Raw genomic sequence first — 26,760 nt, forward strand, 5'->3', positions numbered from 1 at the left:
CGCTATATGCAGGGGAACTACAATATCTCTTCCACAGACCTTCTTTTATAGATAGAACATATAACATGCTTTTGTTGCCAAAACTTGAGGTGTTAAGTAGGATTCATGACAGAGAATGTGGAGCACATTTACCAGTATGCCTGCTGCTAAACAACTTCACTCAATTGGTAACACATCCATAACAGCAAACTGCTCTCGGACCCTGTTATTGAATGGCTAATGGCTCCTGCAAAGATTAAATTAAGCATTAGGAAATTAAGAATCGTAAGTCAATTTTAACCTAGGTACAACAAAATTTTCTAATCAATTGAGATGTAAAAGAAACAAACCCCCAGAAATCTTCGACTGTGGAGAAGGTATTGATGGGGCGAATGGAGCTTCCCCAAGTGGCTTGTTTGGATTTAGCCGAAGGAATGTCGAACCAGAAGGTCTATGAATGCTCTAAGGAATGAGGTCCATGACTCTTATCGAAGAACAATCCTAGTTTTTATGAAAAATTTGCCAAAATTTTCGTTTAAAAACCACCAGATCTGAAAGTTCAAAGTAAAGAGATGAGTTAAGAAAATGATTCATCCTTTTAAAACCAATTGCTGATGTAGATCATCTCCTTCATTGTTTATACATCTTCATCAATAAAATCTATTCACTTACTTCGGACACTCATCTCACAGAATCACTAGCAGATGAAGAACATGGAAAGAGAAGAGAGTGAGAAGAAAGAAAGAATAACTTTTCACGAAGAAAATAATTTTCCAGAAAATGGGTTTGTCGATAATTTTTTACGAAGAAATGGGTGCGCCCATCAACTTTTCCGACAGTGGGTTTGATAGTGTAAAATATGAACGGTTTTTTGGGGACCATGGTTATTTTGGGGGAACCATGGTTTTATTTTGGGTAAAGACATTAGAAGTAAATCTAGGTCACCCCATATCTAGATATTTATATTAATACCTAAATTACCCTCTTGATTAATTTTTTGGTAATGATTAGTCAGTGTTAGTTAGTGTTAATAATAGTTAGCGTAGTGATTAGTAAAATGATTAAGCAGAATTATTGAGAGAGTAAAGTTGGAGAAGATGAAGAAGGAAAACATGAAAAGAAAGGATTTCACCAACCACAACCGAAGGAAGAGTATTTGAGTACCCAGGTATGTTTAAAACTTAGATAATGTTGGTTGAATTGCTCCAAATTTTCAAAAAACGGTAAATTTTTAGGGTAGATTTGGGCTTGTTCGGTTACCTTATGTGAAGAACAAGTTACCGAACTCATCTGAAAGTGTAGTTCGGTTACCTTTTCCATATACGCAGTTTACCGAACTCGTTCTTTAATGGAGGTTTTTAGTTGTTCGGTTACCTTTTACATACACGCAGGTTACCGAACTTTGTTTATAGGACTTACAGAGTAATGTTCAGTTGGTTCGCAAACTTTAACCCAACAACATATCTAACCGAACTCCACATGTATGCAATTAGTGAAGAGTTCGGTTTGTCAAGATTTTTTGCGAACAAACCGAACATAGTGGAACAAGTTCGGTTAAATTGAAACTCAACATAGTAGGAAAAATAACACAGTTCGCTTACATTGGAAACAAAATTTCTTTTTGGAATATAAATAGAGTTCGGTTACTAGATAGTTTTAGAAATTTTTGCGAACCAACCGAACAAGGTAGGTAAAGTTTGGTTATATCATAACTCAACATAGTAGGAAAAATAACACAGTTCGGTTACATTTTTTTTTCTTTTTTTGTATTATGGGTAGAGTTCGGTTACTAACTAGTTTTAGAATTTTTTGCGAACCAACCGAACTCGGAGTTCGGTTATGAAAAATTAAATTCGTGATAACCGAAGTGTTTTTCGTGTTCTTGGTTTCAGAATGTTCGGTTACAAAACTAGTTTTTTTAAAACTATTCCTAACCGAACATGCCACTTTAACATCCATTTAAACCATATTTTGATGATTTCTACTCAATTTTCCTATCCAAAAACGAATTAAAAAGATTGATGGGTTTTTCAATCGAATGAGGAACGTCAAGAAAAGAGAGAAGAAGAAGAGAATAAACTTTTTTTCAAAACTAAAAATTTTCGATTGCTCTTTTGGTTTTGATTTTGGTTAATAAATTCATTTAAATTAGATGTATATGATTAGATTTATATAGTTATTAAGTTAGTTTTAATTTAAATTAAAGTAAAGGGTAAATGGGTATTTACCTAATTTTGGGACACCCCTTATAAGTATAGGAGGTTGGCCTAATAACACCATGGTCCCCCAAAATAACCATGGTTCCCAAAAAACCGTTCTAAAATATCTGGAAAATGGGTGTGGTAATAGTTTTCACATTCAAAAACAGAAAATAACTTGGCAGGAGCCCAGACAGCCAAGTCACGCCCATAAAATCGAAGAAAAAGAAAAGGAAAAACAAAATCTGTAGAATATCACAGCTTTTGAGTCTGACTAAGCAGTGGCAAGGATTTCTGCAACATAATCCGTAGCAATTCCAAGACCACCTGACGACTCAGCATTTAAAAGGAGCCCTGATTATTCCCGCATAAGAATCCATAAACAACAATGCCTGGATTGCATTTAGAAGCGCCGTCACAACAAAGAAGATTAAAAGGAGGCTCAGGCAGAACGAAAAGATATTCCACCACTTTGAGAAATCTCATATTCCTTCACAGAATGTTGAAATACTTTGAGTTTTGTAACTCATCAGGTGTATTCCACATGTAACCTGTCATTCTAGTACTTTCAGTTAGTTGCAATACCCTGTTTTTAACCATAAAAGAAGAAAGGAACTATATTTCCAAAGATATGCCTTTTTCAGGAAAACCAGATTTCCACTAGAAGGATGGATGCAGAAATGTAGAACTGACAGTGCCATGCCCATTCACCAATTATCAATCATAAGGGAGCTTCTTGACATTGTTTTCAGTAAATTACCCGATGGAAAGCAATTTCTAATAATAAGACTAAGTAATTCGAATCTGCAGGGATTGTTCATCAAAATTCAAGTTGTTCGCAAAATCCAAAAAGCAAAGAGGTAGAAGAGATCATATTTGGATTGCAATTCCAGTTCACTCTCTGCAACTCCAAAGCAAGATCGACTTACACGGTTCTACGATGCCCACATGTAACAACATCGAGTTGATTTCCCTTTCTCAGTCAGATTCTTGCCCACAGCCCCTCGGTTAGGTTTATTGGAAGCAATAGCCTCACCAATCAACATCATAACCCCGCTGAGGTCTGAAAAGTTGCTGCAGAGGCTTGAAATATTGCTTGGGGTTCCACTTCCACATTAATCTGTAAACATGCTTCATTACGTGTTCCCGTACACCCTGTTGCTGCCATCTGGGTGTGATGTCCTCGCTTACGGTTCTGCAATTTAAATGGTTCCTGATAAATGTGAGACTTATTTTGTCAAATAGAAAAGACTAATCAAACAACATACCCTTCAGCAATTATTTCTAACAAATGAGTACATAAAAACACAAGCACCACCTTGTCTCTACAGTATACAGTGTTTGAATTACAGAACAAGGTTACTGCACGAAAGAAATGAGAGATGTTGTTTCTTGATCTAAAGTTAAAGGCAGAAAATCCTGATCATAATAACATAACAAACCAACAGTAGCATTAGTGACCCAAGTGCCAAAAGTACTGAGAAAGATACGAATACTACAACTTAGTATAAAATACCAAAGAAGCACAAGCACCACCTTGTGTCTCTACAGTATACAGTGTTTGAATTACAGAACAAGGTTACCACACGAATGAAATGAGAGATGTTGTTTCTTAATATAAATATAAAGGCAGACAACCCTGATCATAATACCATAACAAACCAACAGTAGCATTAGTGACCCAGGTGCCAAAAGTACTGTGAAAGATACGAATACTACAACTTAGTATAAAATACCAAAGAAGAATTTATGTCCTGTAATCCTGACATCCTCAAGTTTCTAAGATGAAACGTCGTGATATGAGGTTCTGCAATTGGTCAATGAATTTTCAAACCAAGTATTTCTCAATTATGCATATATTTGCTTTACTACATATCAGAACCACACTCATCCAGAAAGCTCAAAGTAACAAACTGATAATTCAACACCAGAAGGCATCCCATAAAATTGAAAATAGAAAAACAGAACAGGAGAATAACTTAATTTGATCATTTTCCTGGGTATCACTATAAACAGCGTGAAATCAAGGTTCTAACAAATCTCAAAACCAAACCTCCTTGCGGTAATTCTGGTTTTTCTTCAAGGATTAGATATGGTGTCTACGGAAACAATAAGCCGGAAAAGAGTTTATCATATCATCTTGTGCATCTAATCTGTACTGTATACAACAATCTGAATTACAACACAGGGATACTAAATGAAAGCAATGAGAGAAATTGTTTCTTAATCTAAATGAAAAGGCAGACATTCTTGACCATAATATCATAACAAACCAACAGTAGCACTAGTGATCCAAGTGTCAAAAGTGTGAAAGATACGAAACATCTACAAACTAATATGAAATCTAAAAGATCAAAGAAGAATCTGACAATGTGACCAGAATATAGTTCTCAGAGAAGGGACTTACCATCATATAAAATTGCAAAGCATACAACAAAACTTATAGGACTCGGTGAAAAGAAAGAATCTGAAAGTAATCTATAAGGAAAATAAGTTGCTGCAGAGTTATGTGCATCAGTAAATTAGATCCATGCGTACAAAAACGTGGTGACCATGGTTAAGTGGTTTCCATAAATTTAACACTGATAAATCAGATATCCCCTGACGCAAAATGACTGATAGTTTTACTTTCATCTTGTCAAGATTGTTTGGACTACCAAAAAATTTGCACATTATACACGCCAAACTAACAAAGCTCTACCACCCCCATAGCATCACTGTTGTGACAGTCATCCCAACTAGGTTAGCACTCACAGCAACCAAAAATCCTTTTGCAACAATCAAACCATTCAAAAAACAAAATAATTTATTGTAGAGGATATACAATGAACTGACATATATTTTTACCTCCACTAGTGTACTTGGAGTAGAATCACTGGAACCAATTTGTTGTAAATATGATGAAATTTTGTGGATCTGGTAGCTGCTTCAATTTGAGATCAGGAATGTCTAGAAATCATAGGGTATACACCCCTTCAATTTGTTTTGATAATCTTCAATCAGGTAAAGACGGAATACAAAGGTTTTTTCCCACTTCAAAACCCCAACATCCATGATGATGAGAGAAAAATAACTGAGGCATATTTCAGCAACATTTATTTAAGAAGCCAAAGCAGATCAAACCAAACTGTTCAGCGACTAATCTGTTACCCTATTGAAATGTGGAGGCTGATGTGATAAACTTGAGTTTTGAGAGGAAAAATCAGTGAAATCTCATCAATAATGAGATTTAGGGTTTCATTTTCTTTTTCTGGGAGTTTTATAGGAACGATGAGTGTAAAATTGGTGTTGAGATAGAATGAAATTCTTGAAAAATGCATCTCATCGAGAAAGAAGAATTTGGATAGAACATTTTTGAGATCTGAATAATAAGAAGAAGAAATTGTGTGTGACAAGTGAGAGTTGATAATGATCCAACGGTTGAGAATGCTTGCAGCGAAGTGGATGCCCACATTTTTTTTTTTTTTTTTTTGAAGGAACAAGGGGGTAGAAAAGCCCCAAAGAACATTTTATTAAACTACCTCATTCAAATTGAGGTTTGAAGAAATACAATCAGATGGAGACTGTGAATCCCACCATCCAGATACATTCTCATACATTGCATATTGGCAAAAGTTGTGAGTTAGACAATTTACATTTTTTGGAACATAAACAAACCTAACTACTTGAAACTTAACACTGATTCTTTTAGTTTGCAAAACTAGTGAGAAATACTCCATGGAATATCTTTATGATCTCCCAGAATCGTTTTTGTAACACTAGCGGTGTCACCTTCGATAGCCAGTCTCCGAATAAGCCTTTTAGCGAATTCCAATCCTAGAGTAAAGGCTTTTGTTTCTGCAATGAAAGAAATTGGAGCGATCCAGTCTTGATTAACATTAACTGCATCATTCTGATCATAATATTGTTCAACTTCAGGAATACGTGCATGAATACCCATTGTTGTCTTTTGAAGAATTTGACCAACACTTGTCGTTGCTATCTGCCAGAAAATTTTCTTTTCTAGTAAAGGTCTAACCTCCGTTAAACTATTCCATATAGAAGATCCTTTCTTGCTTGCATAAACAATCCAGAAAGATTGCCCTTGATGATATTTTGCATCAAAGATTTTAGCCCAAAAAGAATTTCTGTTTTCTAGAAATCTCCAAGCCAACTTACTAACCAGAGCCTTATTAACAACTTCTATATGGGACTCGGTATCCAGACGAAACTTATTCCAATTCATGAAATGTAACTTCCTGGTATCGATGGAATGCTCCCACCAGAATCTGCATTGAATTGTATCAATCTGCTGTAGAACATCTTGTGGTAGAATACTAATGCCCATGAATATCTGATCACAGTTGAACAGTTTGCTGCAGAATATATAAAAGATCGTTGTAAAAACATTCATGAAAACAACTATATAGCCCATATAGGCCACTAGCGATAAGAAAACATCTAAATGGCAAGAACTACATGCCATTGATGATTGATTATTGAAAAAACTAAAACCTAAAACCTAAATTCGCTTAAGAAGCGATGGTTTTTTTTATTTATAATTTACATACAATTATCTGATATGCCTGGAAGATCTGAAAAATCAGATCATACCAAACAAATCAAGAATAATGGAGGAAGACATTTGGAGAATCAAGCAAAACTGTTTGGGAAAGTTTGAGAAAAAATTTAGTGGCAAAACCTCTATCTATGATATTGACAAGTAAAAATTACGGAAAATATGTCATTTGTCCAAATATTTTTAAAACATGGTTCTAATGAACGAGTAAAAATTAGTATGGGTGAAATGGACACCAAAAAAATAACAAGAGTGAAAACTGGATTCATCCTGGCTTAAATTTAAAAAAGAACGAGGATGAAACTGGATGCATCCTGATGTAAATTAAAAATAAGAAAAAGTATTTGAAAATGGGTAAGATGAAACTGTTTACATCCTGTGTATTTTTACATTCCCGTCCATTTAAACAGTATAAAATTTTACATGTCTTTTTCACCCATAAATTGTCATTATTGGGTTAATTGATTTATTTGTGTAAATATTATATGTCCGACAAAAACGAGCAATAAAATTGCGAAGAATAGCAGTTTTTGATCGCACACCAAATGTGATTAAAGAAAATTAATGAACTTGTGGATTGGATTTTTATTCCGTGAACAAACATCATTCACTACGATATTCAACAATACTATACTCAAATTTCAATTATCTTGCTCAAGTGCAGTTTTAACTTGCGGAACTTAGTGAACTCGATCATTGAAAAACAGTTTTTTTTTCTTTTTATTTTGTACTATATATGAAAAGGTTGAAGTATATTTATGATAAAGAAACAACCTCTCTACCAGAAAAAACATGCCCAAAGTACAAGTTTTAAGTTATGAGTTACAATCCATGGTAACAGTGAAACCAGTTTTGCGTAGACTCATTCCCTTGACCTTTATTGTGATAATGTCTTTCTTTCGGGCAGGTTTTTCTTTTAAGAAAGTAAAAGAAAACATAAATTATAAAATCTTGTTGATCGGTTTTCCTTTTTCGCATTAATAAGTTTGTCCTGAAAGGTTTTATTGGCACAATTTTGACGATGAAGAAAATTTATTAAAATTAACATAGGTTTTACAGCTTCTAGCTAGTACTGTATTACTTTTCCTTCGACCAGATTTCATCCGACAAAATTTTTCTGGTAAGATTTTGAAGAGGCTACTTTTAGAATGGATTGACTACCTCCTTTACAAGGTTAAGGATACGTTTGCAAATCAGTTTTATCATGTATAAATTTGTAGATACTTAGACATGCGTTGGTGTCTATAAATACCCTGATTCCCTCGTCTGCTCATTATTTCCGTTTCTATGCGATAGTGTATAAACACGTTTAAACAACAATACTATATATGCATAAAATAAAACAAGGAACTATTTGCAAATCTAAAGGATGAATTCGACAAGCCCCATTCACATTCTATTCATATTTTGTGTATTTTCTTTTATGAAGCATATTTTGTGTATATTGTGCAAGTTACTCGCCTTCATAGTTTTTCTTTCCATTCTCTTGGATTTGTTTATTTCTTTAGACTCACTCTTACTTAGTTTAGTGTGGTTTAGTTTTTGGTTGTTTCATATTTTTCGTGTTCCGCTGGGCAACATTTTAAATAGTTGTAAAATATAAATACTTTCATACATCAACTAAAAGTGAAAATAAAAACTACAATGAAAACAATAATTTTGTTTAATTTATTCAAATTAGAGTGGGAAATTAATGTGGAAATTCAAGTGGTAAGACTTCCATATGGATTTCCTTACGTGCAAATTTATAATTTTCATAAAAAACCTTAATTGTTTCAAAGGATTCCAGAATCACCCTTTCGCCAAGTATTTGTTGTACGCATACTGGTTTTCAGCATTTAGAACATCTCCAATAGAAGGTGGAACATTTATTTTTGAATGACAAGTAGGATTTTAGACCTTCATTTAAAACAAATCCATCTCCAACATTAGGTCCTACAAAACAAGAGGGATGAAATATTAATTTTGAAGGTTTTAAAGAATGTCTTATTTAGACATTCACAATGACCTCCATGTCATATTTTTGATTTTTAATAATTAATTAAAATACGGTTAAACGGTTAAGATTTCATCAAATAAGATTTTTTAAGAATTAAACCTCTATACTATAGTTTATTAGTTACGGGGTCCTATATTTTCTTTATATTTAAATCATACTAAATAAGGGTCTTAATAAAAATTCCACGTAGGATTTTGAACACCCACAATTGGAGCATCTCCAATAGAAGGTGAGAATTTCATTTTATTATGACACATAGGATTTTACACCCTTATTTATATTAAATTCATCTATAATATTGGGTCCTATAAAGTAGGAGGAATACCAAAGTAAATACAAAGGTGTTAGAAAAAATCTTATCTAGACCTTCAGAATCCCACAAATAAGTAAAAAATAAGAAAAATGAAACCTAACTAATAACCTCTATCTGGCTAAATTGGGGCTTACTGTGATTAATTTGGGCCTACGACTAAAAAACAAATAGGGTCATTAAGATGTAATCTATAGAAACCCCTTATCCTCCTATTTATGTTAATGGCTAATATGCCGTTATTCATTAGTGATGATTAATTAAGTTAGTATTAGTGAAATTAATTAGTGTTTGAGTTTGATTATAGTGTTAGGATTAGAGTAGAAATCATTTCCTATTTTAAGGTTTGGAAGGAAAGAAGAAGTAGAGGGAAAAAAGAAAAAACTAGGGTTTGTGATTTTCTTGGCAAAAATAAAACTTTATAGTGACGATGAAGACTCTAGTAATGATGAAGAAGTGGGTGCATCTGATAGTCTTGATTTCGATCCTACCGAATTCGATAATTTGTTGAATGAAGAAGAGAATGTCAACCAAAGAATGCTTGAGGATATTATTCAAGCACAAGAACAATATCATCGGGAAGAAGAAGGTGATAATGCTTCTAATAAACAGGTATGAGTTGTAACGATGTACAAACATATATTTGCACGTCTAGATCGCCAAAAAGGAAAGAAAAAAAATCAAAATTTTCATTTTTTTTTTCCAGAATCAGTTTATTCGATATCACCACATAAACCGATTCTGGGTAAGATATCATAATCGGTTATTGTTCATCACCATATAATCCGATTGTAGTAAATTTTTGTCACGATGGGTACGTGACCAAAATTGGTTTATGTTGGTGATGTGCATGCCGATTCCTTCACTTGGATTTTCCAGTAAAATTCACGAAGTTCGATTGTGGAGACCAAATGATACAAAAAAAAAATATGACCAAAATCAGATTACATGTTATGCAATGTCAACTGATTGTAAAATCTAGAAATTTTTCTCTGAAATCATCATGTCCTTAATCGGACTTTATAATTGCTCGTATAATCCGATTCCTAATAATCGGTTGTCTCGACTATGACACATAAACCAATTCTAAATCCTACAACTTTAGATATATGTTGTAGATTGTTGCGATGTTCGACGAAGATCAGACCAAACCCGTATCTTTGCTGGGTGTTGATACCTCCGCCCATTATTTCGCCGATTTGGAGTGGAAAGAAAGAAACGATGCAAAGAAATGGTTTATAGACAACACATGGAGATCAAATGCGCATTATTTTTAGGTCGTTGTTTAAAAAAAGATCGTTTGGAACTTGTTTGTGAGAGAGGTGGAAAGCAAGAAAGTCATTGGGCAAAGGACAGACCGTACGCGGAGAAGATGACAAGGGAATACATTACTAAATCAAAGAAGTATGGTTGCCCGTTTAAGATTATAGTTAATATACCAAGTGGACCCAATGGTAAGGTATACAAGCTCGATAAAGTGATGAATGGTTGTCATAATCATGATGATCCGGAATCTCTTATTGGACACGCGGCCGTTTGTGGGTTGAAACCACATCAATTGAAAACGGTAAGATCGATGAAAGCGTGTAAACCAAGTGACATCCTTAGGAAGATTAAGGAGGATGGTAGGTATAACTTGTCCACTTTGAGGTAAATTTACACGGCAAAAGCATCCTTTAGGAAGAGGGAATGGTATAGTAGAGCGGTTATGGAACAATCTCAGTGGTTAGTGGATCAACACAGATACACAATCAGGAAGAAGGTATTGGAAGGCAAAGTGACTCGTATTTTCTTGGCGCATCCGAAGATGATGAAGTTGTCCCAATGCTTCTATCAAAAAAAATTTCAATAGATTGTACGTACAAGACCAACAAGTACAACATGTCGTTGTTAAACATAGGTTGCCATACTTTCGACAAGCAAATTTTCACGGTAGCATGGGGTTTATGGATGGGGAGAATGATGTGAGTTTTACTTGGATGCTGGAGACCTTGAAGGAGATATACCGTGGCGATCAGACTCCGAGGATCATAATAACGGATAAGAACCAAGCACTAATGAATGCCGTAGGAGTGGATCTAAGGACCGCTCTTGGTGATGGAAGCACGCCTAGGGATGAATGAGGTAGACCCCATCGAACGTGTTACACCATATTCGAGGAGTATTATTCGAAACTTCCAGAATTCATTAAGCCCTACGTTTTTCCTACCGACGATGTGGATGCGGATGGGAATTGTGGTTATCACGTTGCGTCGGAACAAATAGGTCATATAAATTTGGCGGACGATGAGAACCTAACCCGATGCCAATATTTTAGAAAGACGATGGCCTTGCGCCTACAAGAAGACAATAATTTTTACATTTCAATGATGAAGGAAGGATAAATAAGTGAGATTTTATGAAATGGTTGCTAGTGTACAAGGGTCAATGGGGAATGGACCAATTACCCCATAGTATTGGATGAGCATGCCTCTATGTGGTCATCTTCTGGAGGAAACGTGGAGTTGCGTTGTTCATTTATTTGTTCAGGGAACATATTATACGTACACCCCCCAAGTACACCATTTGGGATGAGTCGCTTAAGGATCGGAGAATTTTTTTATTCAACCCTAACAACATACATTATATTGGTCTTAGGCTACGTGAAGATTGTCCATTACCACCGCTGTGTAGGTTTCATTATGACTCAGAGTCTACCAAGAAATGGATTGAAAAATACAAGCCCAACATGAAGCGTTGGGAAGAGTTAGTTGAGCCGGATCAAATGAAGGGTCTTCAAGTGTTGGAATGAGTATTTTCCATTTGTTAAGAACTTGAACTATCAGATGTTTATATTTTTTCGCTTTCATATATTGTATGTTGCAATTCAAACCAAGCTTAATGAATGAAAGTGATTTGTTTTTTTTGGGTACGTTGGACTCATGAAATTTGTAACATAATCGGTCTTCTCATACGTTTTTAAAGTCCGATTCTGGAGGTAGTTTGTTGCAGCTTTTTTAGAATCGGTTTATACTACTACTGTTATAAACCGATTCTGGATTCAAACAAGAATCGGTTTACGAAGGAACTATTATAAACCGATTTTGAACAAAACTTGTCTGGGATTCTTTCAGAATCGGTCTTTGAGGACGATAATGTAATCCGATTTTGGGAGGAAAAAATTACAGAAGAACATACAATTGTTAACTCAATAATCGGATTATATATATGCACTAATAATCTGATTCTTGATTTCTCTACAAATACGAACTTATCCCCAAATCGGTTGATGTGTGCATTAACGTAAACCGATTGTGGTTGATGCTCATCCAGAATCTGGTTATGTAGGTGCCCAATAAAAACCGATTGCTTGTAACATCAACCATAATCGGACTAATATGGTGCACAGATAAATATTCTGGGTGAATTTTCAGAAAATTTGATTAGTGAATTTCAAAGATTTAGAGGTAAATCATTGTAGAGTACCTCTTAGAATGAATGGATTAAAGGGATTTCACTCAATCACTTGAATTGTTTGGTTTTGGGTTTTTTTTTTTGAAAACCCAAAAAGGGTCATTAGATTTCAATTGTTGTTTGTGATTGATTATGATTTAGTTTTAGTTTTGATTTTAATTGAAATTGAAAAAAAATTGAGTTTGATTAATGATTTTTTATTTGTTAATTAAGTGATCATGATTTTGTATTTGTATTTGTCTTTCAAGGTTAATTTAATATTTTTACCATCATTTAGACACCCCATATTCTACTCTTTAGGTTAGTTGAAGAAATTCATATGTCCAAATTAATCACAGTAGGCCCCAATTCAGCCAGGTAATTTTATTCGGTTAATTATGCAATGGTTACAACTTAATCGAATACAAAGTTTATAGCCTCTGTTGTTTGTATTGACGAACTGCATACAACTCTTAGAAAATTATAGATATATATTTCTTTTTGTTAATATTTTGGAACAGTGGTCTTAGATTACATCCTTAACTCCTTAAGGAGTTATTTATGGCAATTGGGTTTCGAAATCTTAGCCAACCATCAGACCACTGGATGGTTGGTTGGATTTTTTTTTTTATATAAATTGAGTACTTTCTTTAATTAGATTGATATTACCATAACATCATCTGTTAGATTGGAGCTGAATTTATACCGCAACTTTAAATAAATCTATGAAAAGAAATATGTTAGATTGGAGCTGAATTTATACCGCAACTTTAAAGAAATTGAATTTATTTATTGGAGAATTTAGATTCCACAAATAAGACATTTAATATCTGAAATAGTCATCGTGTATGAAGTTGAAATAAGTGACCAAGTAAACAATCGTGATATGAGGTGTATTTGTTATTTTCTTACTGTGGTTATTAAACTTATCATACCGGTCACCGGAGGACTGTGTCTGTATTGTGTATCTTAGCTCAGCTGGTATAACATCCACTAAACCAAACACAACCATACAAGTGGATAATGTTGTGATACACTTGAACACATGAATTCAAAATTTCTTGTTATCTCCTATAACTTTTTTGTGAAAGCTTGTTTCATTTTTTCGTTCGTGCTTCTTCAATTTTCTCCAACATTTCAAGGTTGTTTGTTGATTACTAATACTAAATTCGTTTTGATGAATTTAGAATATCCTTTTTTTTTCGGAGATCCATTTTTATCTTCTACTGTCACTTAAATAGTAGTGTAACCACTTTACAAGAGTTGTTAAGAAAGAAAATTATATGACATATAACTAATAGTTTTGTAATTTTTTTGATAAACATAATAGTTTTGCGGTTGGACAGGATGATCAATTAAACAGTGGCAAAACCTCTTCAAATAACCAAGTGAAAATTGTGTGCCGAAAAAAACTAACAAAGATTATGTGAAATGTGACAATCTTGTGACCGCACACAACACACCTAATGTAATTAAAGCAAATTAAGTGGATTTCTTATGTGAAAAATAAAAATCCTCATTCGCTAAGAAATTCAACAGAGTATTCCGAAAAAATTCAATTGTCTTCTTCAAGTGCAGCTTTAGGTTTGGAATTGTTCCTTAGTGCACTGCAAATAGAGCAATTTTAGTAAAGAGAATAACATGAAAGCAAAAATCGCAGATTGTTTTCATGGCTTTCTTTGGTTTAATTAGTTTTACACTATGGGACGTGATACATTATTTCAAATTTACGTATTTAATTTTGTTGCAAATTTCCTCATCTTAATTTTATTAATCTCCGATTTGACAGGATACTAAAATAACAATGAAAAATGGCGTTGCTTGATTCTATTAATGTCAAATTTGAGTGGATATTAATTTCGTATCATTCACCGGAAAAATAAAAAGGCATATATATTATGGTACCTAGATTAGACATATTTTTCAGTTGTACGGGACTTCATCGATAAATCACGACATTGTTTTCCTTTTGCTCCCAAGTGTGAAATGTGCACCAAAACTTCCATATTTATTCTTTCAAACAAAATATGTTTTGTTTAGTTGACTTTGTAGATATGCGCGAACCACATGTGCCATATTTGCTTTCAAGACTACAACATTTTATTTTATTGAAGATTTTGGTTTACAATTTTCCCTTACGTGCATGTGTAAAATGTCATGATTTTTAGTATTATTTCTGAGTGAAACCTTGCATAAGGTGTTTTTATTTCTTTATTTTTGCAAGTTTCACTAAAATTGGAGCTTAATAGTAATTAACCATTAGCTTTAATCATGCGTGGTCCAAGTTTATTAACACTGTTATCCATCAGACTCTGGATTGACCTGTATATATACATGTCCGAAATAAGACCATGACGATAAAGATGACCGAAATGAAAATGAGTTGAGAAGTGAAGCTGTAGTAGATTTGTTCTTCGAGTAAATAGAAGAAAAAAATTAAAAAAAAATGGTAAAAAATATATTGAATAAAGTCATTACCTATATAATTCAACACCAACTCAAAAGAATCAAACTGCGGAACAAAGTTAAAGTATGTCAGTAGAATTCTGAAGTAGCAAAAAAATAGATTGAGTGACAAAGTAACACAAAATCCAGAATGGTGAAGAGTATCTAGGATAAATGGGTATTAATAATGCTTACAACAGAGGGTCGGATTCCTCCTAGTGCAGTATAGAGAGAAAGTTCTCCAATGGGCATTTTCATTTCCTACAATCAATCAGACACCGTCAGCAATGGAAACATAACATAAACAAGCCATAAGCAACAAGTATTAAAGACGCGCCGCCGACAAATTTCCTAACCATGTATGACATGAAAGTTAATAAGTAAAATGAAGGCATGCAATCTCATACTGATACATCAAAGATTGAAGACATTGGTAATTGGGTTTTCTACATAACTATAAAGAAAATCAGGAATATACAAGAACAAATCAGTTAAGTTCATTCTTACAGAATTATCGTCCTTAATGGGATATTCATATGACCATATACATTTATCTCATGCAATCTACCAACAACTACTTTTTGGAAATCCATCATTACGATTTTTTGGAGTACCCTTGTGATCTTCGTCAAGTTTACCTAACGAAGGAAAACAAGTTTCAATATTTGAACCATCTTTGACTTATAGTAACAAATAATGTTATACAATAAGAAAACACAAACACCTAATATAAGTGTAATTGCAACTGCTAAGGCATATTTCCATGTAAAAGTGGGTATTCAATTCAAAATTTACTATCTTTTCTTTAGTATTTAAACAACAGATTGGACGAGCATAACAGTTGCAATGTTGATATGATACAATGCATTTGTGTTCTTCTACACCTGATCAATAAATAATATTTCTTCATATTGCTTCGTGGAACGAGTCAACTAACCATAAATAATCCTGCTGACCAGATTGTGAAGCCTACATAAATTACCTTATTATATCTGGACTGTAATCCAACAACAAGTAATTCATTAACAACACAAGACTACGGTGAAATTTCCTTCACCAAGCAGATTAAGATAACCTTACATGTAAGGTTCGGAGACAAATCAATTTATTAAACTATGTTATTACAATGAAATGTAGTTACCCAACGTCCAAATGCAACATAGAAAGAAGCACCGGATAGAGAGGGAAACAAATTTTTATCGCTTCACCACAAAAATATGCCACTAGAATTGATTAACCTAGCTACACCAATGTTCATAGGACAGATGAATAAACTAACACAAAATCAAAAAAATCAATTTAAATATGCCTCAGCCGCTTAGTATATTCCTTCAAGGCTATATTAAGTCTATGTTACATAATAGTCGAGATTTTAACATATTAAATATGCGAGTAATCAAAAAACTGGACTAGTCTTGAGTTTATTCTACACTTGTAATTTTCCTCATTAACAAAATAATACATGTGTAATGCTCTCTAATTTTATTCTTCTGCATTATGTTGTCTTATCATTATAATTAAAAGTAAGAGTCATGGTATTCTTTTCTTTTCACTATGTTTTAGGTATGTATGTTGGGTTATAGTTGAAAACGTTTTGATTAAATACTATGAATATAGTTAGTGCACGTGTACAAATAAAGGCCAATGCATGCTTTTATTGAATCTCAACTTCCTGCAACTATTAATGATGGAAACTTACTCATTCTCAGGTTTCTTACAATTATAAAATCTAAAAAATTGAAACCACAATTCAACGTAGGCTCATGTATAAGGTAAAATGTAAAGTAAAGTGCATTATCGATCTGATAAAATATAACCTAGCATGTACAACTCAATTACTAACTGATATGGAAGATAATACACAATGCATATATTAGGAAATCTACTTGGTATATTTGTTGTTGTGGATATGTTAACTTTGCAGTGTGGTCTCAGTATTTATTTATTTTTCACTCCTTGGTATTTCAAAGATAAACAGTGCAACTTTATGACCCTTCTCTTTCCAGTTATAATAAATGACAAGTTATTTTCATCTATACCTAAATATATATGAGAAAGAAACAAATAACCCTCATATTATATTATATGTGATATGTGTAATACGTGTGATATGACAATATCTAATTTTATATCTTTGCATATCGAGAATATTCAAATTCTTTTTATCGAAAACTTTGTTCCACCAATCTAAATCTAACTGACAACTAACAAGGGCTATAACTCAAGAAAATTAGTAAGAAACAATAATTTTTATTTATTTTGTATAATTGTGTTATAGTTATGCTTCATTTGTATATGTCATTATTTTAGTTTTCTTAATTTATGACCATCATTCTTGTACAGTTCTTTCCCAAATCGTAAGTTGAATAATGAAGGCATAAAAAAATGATAGCATTCCAAAATTTGTTTTGTTAAATCAAGTGGAGTTAATCTCTTGGACCAAAATAGAGATTTATCACAAGGAAGAGAAATGGAATTTTACCATGAGAGTGCTTCCACACTGGTTGCACGTAAAAATCCCATTCTCATAGAAATCAAAACTCTCAATTTCCTCAAAAAGAACACTAACCGACGAATGCCAAGGCATACTTCAATTCCTCCTCCACTCCCTAGAATATCAAAAGTAATTAACAAAAAGGTTAAAAAATAGAGAGAGTTACACTTCAAAATAAAATTACTTGAGTTATATTCACAACACCTTGATTTTCGCGTCCACGTACGGCTGAGTATCTGCAAGACTTGAATATCTATATAGGAATGTATTTCACTCATCTTCAACCCTATCTTTACATATTCTAAAGCCTGTGAGGGGAGCCCTCCTTTGCATCTGTTATTCTCGTACGCGGCTGAGCAGTCTACCAAATGTTGCTCAAGAGAAATATGTTTCCGAAACAGCGCTCCGGTCACACTACACAAAAAATATTAATTGATTAGTGACCAGGTGGAGTGATCTTTAATTCTGTACTTTAGAAAACCAGCGGCGGTTTTTGACATCCACAAGACTACACGTATTAACAAACATCTAATGTGTTTCCTCCAAGTCTTCCTTTTAAACTCCTCAGCAAACTCAGTGATGAAATGTAATTGTTGTTGTTTTATATCCATCATTATCTTAGTATATTTTATTTTTAATTGTTGTAAATTTGGTTTCCTTAAAAATATTTGATGAAATTCCTGCCAAGGACATAGTTTTTTGATAAAAATGCATAATTTTGTTATTATAAAAATATCTGGAAAACTTAATAACGAACTATGTCTCTCCACCAGTAAGATAATAATATATATTAGAATATCATCCTTTAATCATGCTTTTGATACGCTTTATTAGTTAGTAAGCATGGTTAACCAAATTAGGATTACAGTTTACATGTATGCTGATATGGACACCTTACTTTACACCTAGGATTACAAGTTATACATCTGAAAAAACTGAAATGGATATGAACACAGAGAACATGCTTTATACTTAAACCTAATCATGTTTAAGTTCAACTACTTCATACTCCATCATGTTGCATACCTAAGATTAGGATATACAATCAGTACATGATAGACAAGAAATACTATAGTTTAAGTATACATGTCTTTACCTTATTGAAGACCAAACAATAGTCATCAGAAGATACCTTTAGTTCTTTGAGAAATAGTAGGAGAGAGTACTTGTTGATACCTTAGACTAAGTACTTGTTCATCTTAGGTTGTTTTTTCTCTATAGATAATCACTTACAACTGAAGAATCTATGCTAAGATCTTTTCTTGGAAGTTCTTCATCCACTTCTATCAACCTTATCTTTTCTAATGGCAGAAATAAACTTTAAGTAAGGCTAGAAGGGAGTCCACCCCCAACTAACTTAGACATGTGTCACACACTCAGCCATCATGAGGTGGAGACACACCCCTTAACTGAATTTAATAAACTAATATGCCCACTTTATGGATTAACTTGATATACTTTGGCCTTATGTACACATCCCACAAAACATAAATTTTTGCCTTTGGTACATGATATAAACCTAACACACACACTTGATTAAGGCTAATCCGGTTTTGTTAAAGTAAACATGATTTTTTGCTAAACCATAAAAAAGTCTAACATTCTCCCACTTGGTTAAGCAACAAATCATTTTTGTTTCTCTTGAAAAACATTTACCAAGTCCTTTCGGATCAGCAACTAAAATGATTGTAGTTGCACCCATTTTGGAAAATAGAAAATCTTAATCAATGTGTAAAATATCATGTATAACTGAAGCTTAGATCAAATGGAACGTTATTATCGGACCATAGAGACACAAACACCATTTAGAAGATGCATGGCCATTTCTACAATCACCACACTAGACGGGCCATTATCCTTAAGCTAAACTTTACGGGCATACATAGTTCCAGGATGTCTACAAACTTAAGGTTACACAATGAGCTACACTTTATGCTCATTGACAAGGACACTCTATGATCTGAACAAGATCCTTCATACTTCTAAGGTCTGTAATGATCTTCACTTTATGCTCAAACTGAAACACAACTTGAGGATTTAACTTTATGATCTCAAAAGAGATCCCCACCTGCACAAACACAATTATGCAGCAAACATAATTTATGCATGCTCCCGCTGAGCTACACATTACGACAAAAACGATAACTTTACTCCCACTAGACTCTACAAACCATATATTAGAGTTACATCATTAGTGAGACCTAAACATGCATATTACCAACCTTATCAGCTTATCTGTAAACTGAAACATGCTTAAATTACCATATTCACAAGAACAAACACACAAGGAAAGAAAACACACAAGGAAAAAGAGAAATGATACTTACAGATGTCGAAGTCTCATATATGGGAAACATAGAAACACTTACAGATGTCAGAGGAGTGTAACATAGACTTTGATTTCCATCAAACTTCAAGGTATTAAAGAAGATGTAATCCAACTCCCCACTGACTTCGTGAAGCTTTAAAACTTAGCATGGTTATACTCTTTGAGGTGTCCAAAAGATGTTCGACTGTCGCCATTTGTACCTGGGATTGATTCTTGTAAAACTTGGCAATGTTGTCCATACTTCTTGTTTTTTGTGCTTGTCCGATAACCACACCATCTTTCCGTTGTTACACCAAAAACTTGGTACCATTCAGTAGAATTACCTTTGATGATGACTCATGAACCTCCGTCGTTATGATGCTGCAGCTGCCGACAAAGAAGTGAATTGGGCAGTGATCGTATTGATTGCTTTCTGCCATCACATAATTGCAAGATGAACAACCATTATTTCGATTGTTGCATGCTTCGCACGGCGATACATGATCTGTAACTTGCAAGTGGACGACCTCCATGAACTCCTTAATCTTCTATTCAACAGGAAAACCTCCTTGTACAACATTAGGTACATCTCCATGAACATTCTATTTGCATTTCTCACTTGAACTTGAACCACTCAAGACTTAATACCACCCAAAGTTACTGAACTTGTGAAAGATTCAAATGAAAACTGTATTCACTTTAACTGCCTAAGACCTTATGGCAAGCATAAACTTTACAAAGACTCGATACTACCGTCACTTCACCTTTGGGTAAAGTTAAAACATATCGAAATCTCCTGAATTGAAGTTCAAGACTGACCTACTCATATAAAGTAAGTAACGGATCTGTTAAACCTTTGGGTTCATTAGAAATATCACTTACTAGATATGAACAAATCATCTTGTCCATTAAGGATAACATCTGTATGATTAACCTTTGGATTTAGGCATACATAATGTGATCCAAAATGCAACTTTATGCAGTCCCTATCATACAGAAATATGCACTTTTGTGTCCTATCAAATTATCACTTTGGCAACACTTATCAAATAACAAAAGATATATAAGACTGCGGCCTTTGAACACTTTCAACTTCATTTCAGGCCAATGCATGATATAAGAAACAAAACACCTATACATGGCACTAGCAGATTTGGAATCAATATACCATGACAACATATGAGGTGCTGAAATATTTCATGTTAAACACGATGACCATGTCCTAATCAGATGTAAAACACTATTAAAACCTGTGAGCTCTGATACCAATGTTAGAATATCAACCTCTAATCATGCTTTTGATACGCTTTATTAGTTACTAAACATGGTTAACCAAATTAGGATTACAGTTTACACGTATGTTGATATGGACACCTTACTTTACACCTAGGATTACAAGTTATACATCTGAAAACATTGACATATGGATATGAGCACAGAGAACATGCTTTATGCTTAAACCTAGTCATGTTTAAGTACAACTACTTCATACTCCATCATGCTGCATACTTAAGATTAGGATATACAATCAGTACATGATATACAAGAAATACTAGAGTTAGGTATACCTGTATTTACCGTATTGAAGACCAAACAATAGTCATCAGAAGATACCTTTAGTTCTTTGAGAAACAGTATGATAGAATACTTGCTGATACCTTAGACTAAGTTCTTGTTCATCTTAGATTGTTGTTTCTCTATAGATAATCACTTACAACAGAAGACTCTATGCTAAGATCTTTTCTTGGAAGTTCTTCATCCACTTCTATCACCCTTACATTTCTAATGGCAGAAATAAACTTTAAGTAAGGCTAGAAGGGGGTCCACCTCCAACTAACTTAGACAGGTGTCACACACTCAGCCATCATGAGGTGGAGATACATCCCTTAACTGAATTTAATATACTAATATGCGCACTTTATGGATTAACTTGATGTACTTTGGCCTTATGTACACATCCCACAAAACAGTAAGTTTTGTCTTTGGTAAATGATCTAAACCTAACACACACACTTGATTAAGATTAGGCTAATCCGATTTTGTTAAAGTAAACATGATTTGTTGTTAAACCATAAAAAAGTCTAACAATATATACCAAAAACATATAATATAAAGATATTATTATAAGATAGTAAGTTTTGGTTTGAATCTGTATTTTTAAATTTTGGGTATGCCTAAAATACCTTATATCCTCTTATTTTTAATAAAACAAAATATTTAACAAATTTATGCGGTTCATTATTTGGATCCATTAATTTCAACCAATCAGAAAACCCAAAATTAAAATACTATGACTATAACAGATATTTTCAAAATTAAAATCAAAAGATATTTTCAAATATTTGGTTATGTTACTATTATCATTCAAATAATGGTAAGACTATAACAGATCTAATTTTTTATTTAGGTATCAATATTACAATGGACTTATCATATTAATTAATCATCCCGAATCTCTAGATTTTGATTATAAAATCTAAAATGAGTATTATAAACAAACTTTTTTCCATGTTAATTTTCATGTGCTTTTCTTTTCTTCAATTGAACCGGTTAACCAAGGAGGTTTGGTCAATTTTTTATTTTCCTATTAACTTATTATTGTTTATATTTAGTATGACTCAACTCACGCACAATTTTTTTCAAGGGATACTTTGTGTGGTTATATGAAACCTCTTTTTGTGGTGAATGGTCAAGGCTAAATTGCTTAGAATTCAAGCCACCTTATTTAGAAAAGGAAATATCAAAAACATGACTGAAATAACATAAAGTGACGTTTTTGTGAGTTGTCACTAAAAGTTTCTGTACTCTTTCCTATTCAAGAACTTAACCTCCAGCCACAGTTTTTAGCTTTAGTAAATCACTCATAACTTCTTCGTTATAACTCGTAATTGAGTGATTTTTTTCTCGTTGAATTCGTATTTTCATTCTCTATAGCATGAAGACCGTACTAAGGTTAATAATTATTCTCACTAAATTATTAGGCTCAAAATTACTCTAGCATATATACAAAAGTATATTTACCGTTATAGGAATTATTTCAAAGTGTGAGCACTTCGTTTCTATAGATATAGAGGCATAATAAACAAGATAAGAAAGTATTTGTTACTAACCTTTCATGAAGTTCTAGATAGATATAATCTCCATTCTTCAAGGATAGCTTTTATTTCATACTTTACTATTTAAACATAATCTAGACTAAAACTGACTTTAGTAGATTAAATCAAAAATTCTTTTTGACATCTGAAGAATTTGGAAAATGACCGGACATACCAAAGCCAGCAGGTTCAACCGACCAATTCTATACAATAATCACCATGCTAGCACATTCAGTCGTTTTGTTGGCAGGTACGTAATTTACTCATTTTTCCATCAGGAATTTCTTGTAGAACATTTTAACTCCTAATTTTCTATTTCTATTTCTTTTTCTTGTTTCACAATCTTTTTCATTGAGAATAAAATAAAATAGTGTACTATTACTAATGTTTGACTGTTGTATTTTTCTGTTTAATACTTAGTTTAATCTGGAAACAACTATGCAACTACATAAAAGTGAAAGAAAGATATAACAATTCCGTAAATAGCTTAAAGGATTAGTTGTTGATCCCTATTGTTCTGCAAGGTCATGCGACAAGGGAATATAATCTAGCAGCTTGTTGGACGTTAGATTATGTTTATATTGTTAGATTATATTTATTTTATATTTTTAAAATATTACAATTGAGAAAGCTACGGTATTATAAATAAGCTTTTTTAGTTTATTTTTTCATTTTGTCTTAATAATTAATTAATAATGATTACATATAATCATAGTTTCATCATTATTACTTTCATAACGAGGATTTGAAAAAAAAAATATTCATATGCATAAAAATATAATCATATTATACAAGGAAAAGTTAAGTGTATCAAATATATTAGCAACACCTATAATGAGGGCTAACACTTATGGTATCCATATTCCAGAGTGGTTCGATACTCCTAAAAACTAGCTCAAGCGATTTCTTATGTTCAGGATTGATATTATGATGTAGTGAGTAAGATACTCTTAAGCAACTATACTGATGATACAACTGAAATAGATGAATTGAGTAAGAAGACAGAGACTTGTGCAAAGGTGATAACTCCTGGGTTTAAAATGAAACCAATACAACTAAATAAGGCATGTCTTTTTCTCACAACTTGGTTTTATACATTATTGTAAGTTATGACACACAAAGTTCTCATGTACATAGTTTCCCGGTCTTCAGATTTCATACTAATTAAACATAGTTTTAATACAAAGGGGTCCTTTTTTATCTAATATTTGTTTATATATGAATCTTAAAAATATGTTTAATCTAAGTAAAGACTACTTCATTAAAAAAAGTAAAGATATCCTTAGAAACCAGGTATTTTGTTTTACCACTCCTAGTCATAGAAAGGCCATTTCTAGGTATACCTATTTTTGCCGGATTGATCCTAGTCCACTTATTTGAACGACTAAGTATTCGAAAAACTCGTCCACTTATTTGAACGATTAAGTATTCGAACAACTCTGTAAATTCGATTATCTATTAAATTTATGTATTGAGTTTGGGACATTTTTGTAAATTAGATTTTAATCTGATCACTTCAATTTTTTCTTTATGAAACTTTTCTTGCTTTATGACTTTCTAGTTTCTTTGCTCTCACTGTAAGTCTTAGTTTCATTCTAAGATGTTGGATATGTAAATATTCATACGCAAAATATAAATTTGTATGTTGGGATATCGTGTGTTTTTAACACTTCAATCACAGTTCATGACTAAGAGTTTCTCTAATAGTAAATGTGGATTTTTTTTATGTGGAATAAATCACAAGAAATCCTCTTAGTTAAATAGGCACAAAAATTCCTAGATATTACGAGTTAAACATTTCATCTCCATCCCACATAAATTTCTTTTATCTTTTCTTTACCTAAGTATTATCGTGTAATTTATTGGAGTATTTTCAAATAAATATGATTTTATTATTTGCAAAACATAAATGTCTAAGACCAAGTTCCGTGAGAGCATTACACGGTTAAACTTACAAGTTTTGTTATATGAAGCATGTTTTCAATGTTATCTTGATTTTTGGTCTATTAAAGTGAAGTCCGGACTAGGATTAGCGGATGGTAGTTGAGTATCAGATAACACCGAATACCCTTGAACAATGTACGCTGAAGGACAAGCGAAAATGTTTGCGAGAACTTCATCAACAAAGGTATGTCAAGACTGACTTATCATATTTACTCAATGTTTCTACCACTGTATCTTATGATACTATGTCGTATTATTTTAGTAATTGCAAATAATAAATTTCATGATTGTCTTGATTAATCTCGAAATATGATTCAAGCAATGATTGTTCATAAATCTTTAACAATCTTAGTCAAGGGCAATTTATTATTCACAATTTATTTTTGTCTAAATTGATCTTTTAAAATTTACCTAAGTAAACAGTATACGAACTGCTTTGGGGTATGCATCCTAGTATGATACCTGTGGATTTTGGGTATAATTCTGAACATAAATATGAGAGACAAAAGTTCACGAACTGCTTTGGGTATGCATACAATGTTTATTAGACATAGATTTTTACCCTTTGTTTTATAAAAGCCAAAGTACAAGAACTGTTAATGGTATGCATACTCGTTTGCATGACTTGTCTTAATTTTAAGACAAAGTTCTAAGAAAATTATAAGGAAAAGGTAAACGAACTGTCAAAGGGTATGCATACATGGTTTGCATACAACCCAAAATTTTGACATAGTTCTGTAAACTTTTGGCAAAAGCAAAAATAATACTATTTGCAAAGGAACGTTTTTGCACATTAGTTACTAAAGGGTCTTTGCACTTTTACTAAATTTCTCATAAACACTTCCATGACACCTTTTTTCACAAAATATTATTTGGATTGTGGATTACTGTTTAATATTAAGTGTTGTTAAACATCATTATTGTTTGAACGTTTACGACCTTTCTTGGCCCTTGTGAACCATCTATTGTGCACTGTTTCATAACCAACTGGACTGTGAGTGTGTATTCTTTTTTGTGACACAAAGAATACATCTCATATGCTTATATGAATTTCTAACTTGGAATTGTCTAATTAGAGAATTTATGTAGCTTGAATTCTAAGCAAACCCTAAGCCTTGATAATCAATATAAATAGAGGACTCTCGCAACTGGAATTATCAATCCCTAGCACTCTAGTGTCCTAGTAGCTAAGCTAGATTCGTCCTATAGAACCTAGTTTTCTTCATGAAACTAAATTAGGTTATACAACTTTGAAGATTTCACTTAGGGATTCGTGTAGCCCGGTCAGACTATCTTTTACCTGATAGTTCTTGGATTTGGATCTTGTTGTTATTGATTATTGTAGTTTACGGACTATAGGTCGGGAAAAAAATATAGACATGACAAAGTTCTCTCATTCTCATACATTTGTGTCTAAAATATTCTTTGATGTATCTGGTTTGTTCTTGTGAAGTAAAACCAATAGTTATCTCTATAATTTTTGAAGATGGTAAGATATCATAACCATCGAGGTTTACTAGAACATGTTATTTCCTTGAGGATTGTTCTACTACAAACAAATTTTTATTACCTTAATTGAAATGTATCTGAAGGAAATCACTAGGCTTTCTGTTAGAGGAAGATAAGTTTCAAAAGTCTTCACTTAGGCTGACGTAAATTCTAGACCTATATAGGACGCCATCTCGCTGTATCAAGTGTGTAGGATAACGGTGGATACAGAGAAGTAAGGAGAACGACCGAAGATAAGTTCCTCGGAGGGTGAATTCCGTCTCAACTAAATTCCAATCTGAAGTGTGATAGTATGTATGCCAGTGCTTGTAGCGGTTTAATACAGTACGGTGTTCAAACTTGACTAGTTATCGCGGTTTTTTTGCATACTGCGGTTCTCCTCGTTAACAAAATTATGAATTCGTAATTATTTCCTTTTCCGTATTATATTGTTATATTTTTATAATAAGAATATACAAGTAGTACGTAATCATCCTAGATAGTCTTCTA

At 32.9% G+C, this 26,760-nt stretch overlaps 1 long non-coding RNA gene and 1 other non-coding gene across 2 annotated transcripts; both read right to left on the reverse strand.

Moving 5' to 3' along the window:
• Positions 1-2,200: 2,200 nt before the first annotated feature.
• On the reverse strand, positions 2,201-5,545 carry LOC113320325. Its single transcript, XR_003346037.1, has 2 exons — positions 5,025-5,545; positions 2,201-3,372 (listed from the first exon to the last, which is right to left on the reverse strand). It is a non-coding gene; the product is annotated as an uncharacterized LOC113320325 (long non-coding RNA).
• A 10,505-nt stretch (positions 5,546-16,050) lies between these two features.
• Positions 16,051-16,193, reverse strand: LOC113325646. Its single transcript, XR_003348100.1, has one exon. It is a non-coding gene; the product is annotated as a small nucleolar RNA snoR136 (small nucleolar RNA).
• Positions 16,194-26,760: the final 10,567 nt, after the last annotated feature.

Source organism: Papaver somniferum, chromosome 11 (genome assembly GCF_003573695.1).
Source record: "Papaver somniferum cultivar HN1 chromosome 11, ASM357369v1, whole genome shotgun sequence".
Lineage (NCBI taxonomy): Eukaryota > Viridiplantae > Streptophyta > Magnoliopsida > Ranunculales > Papaveraceae > Papaver > Papaver somniferum.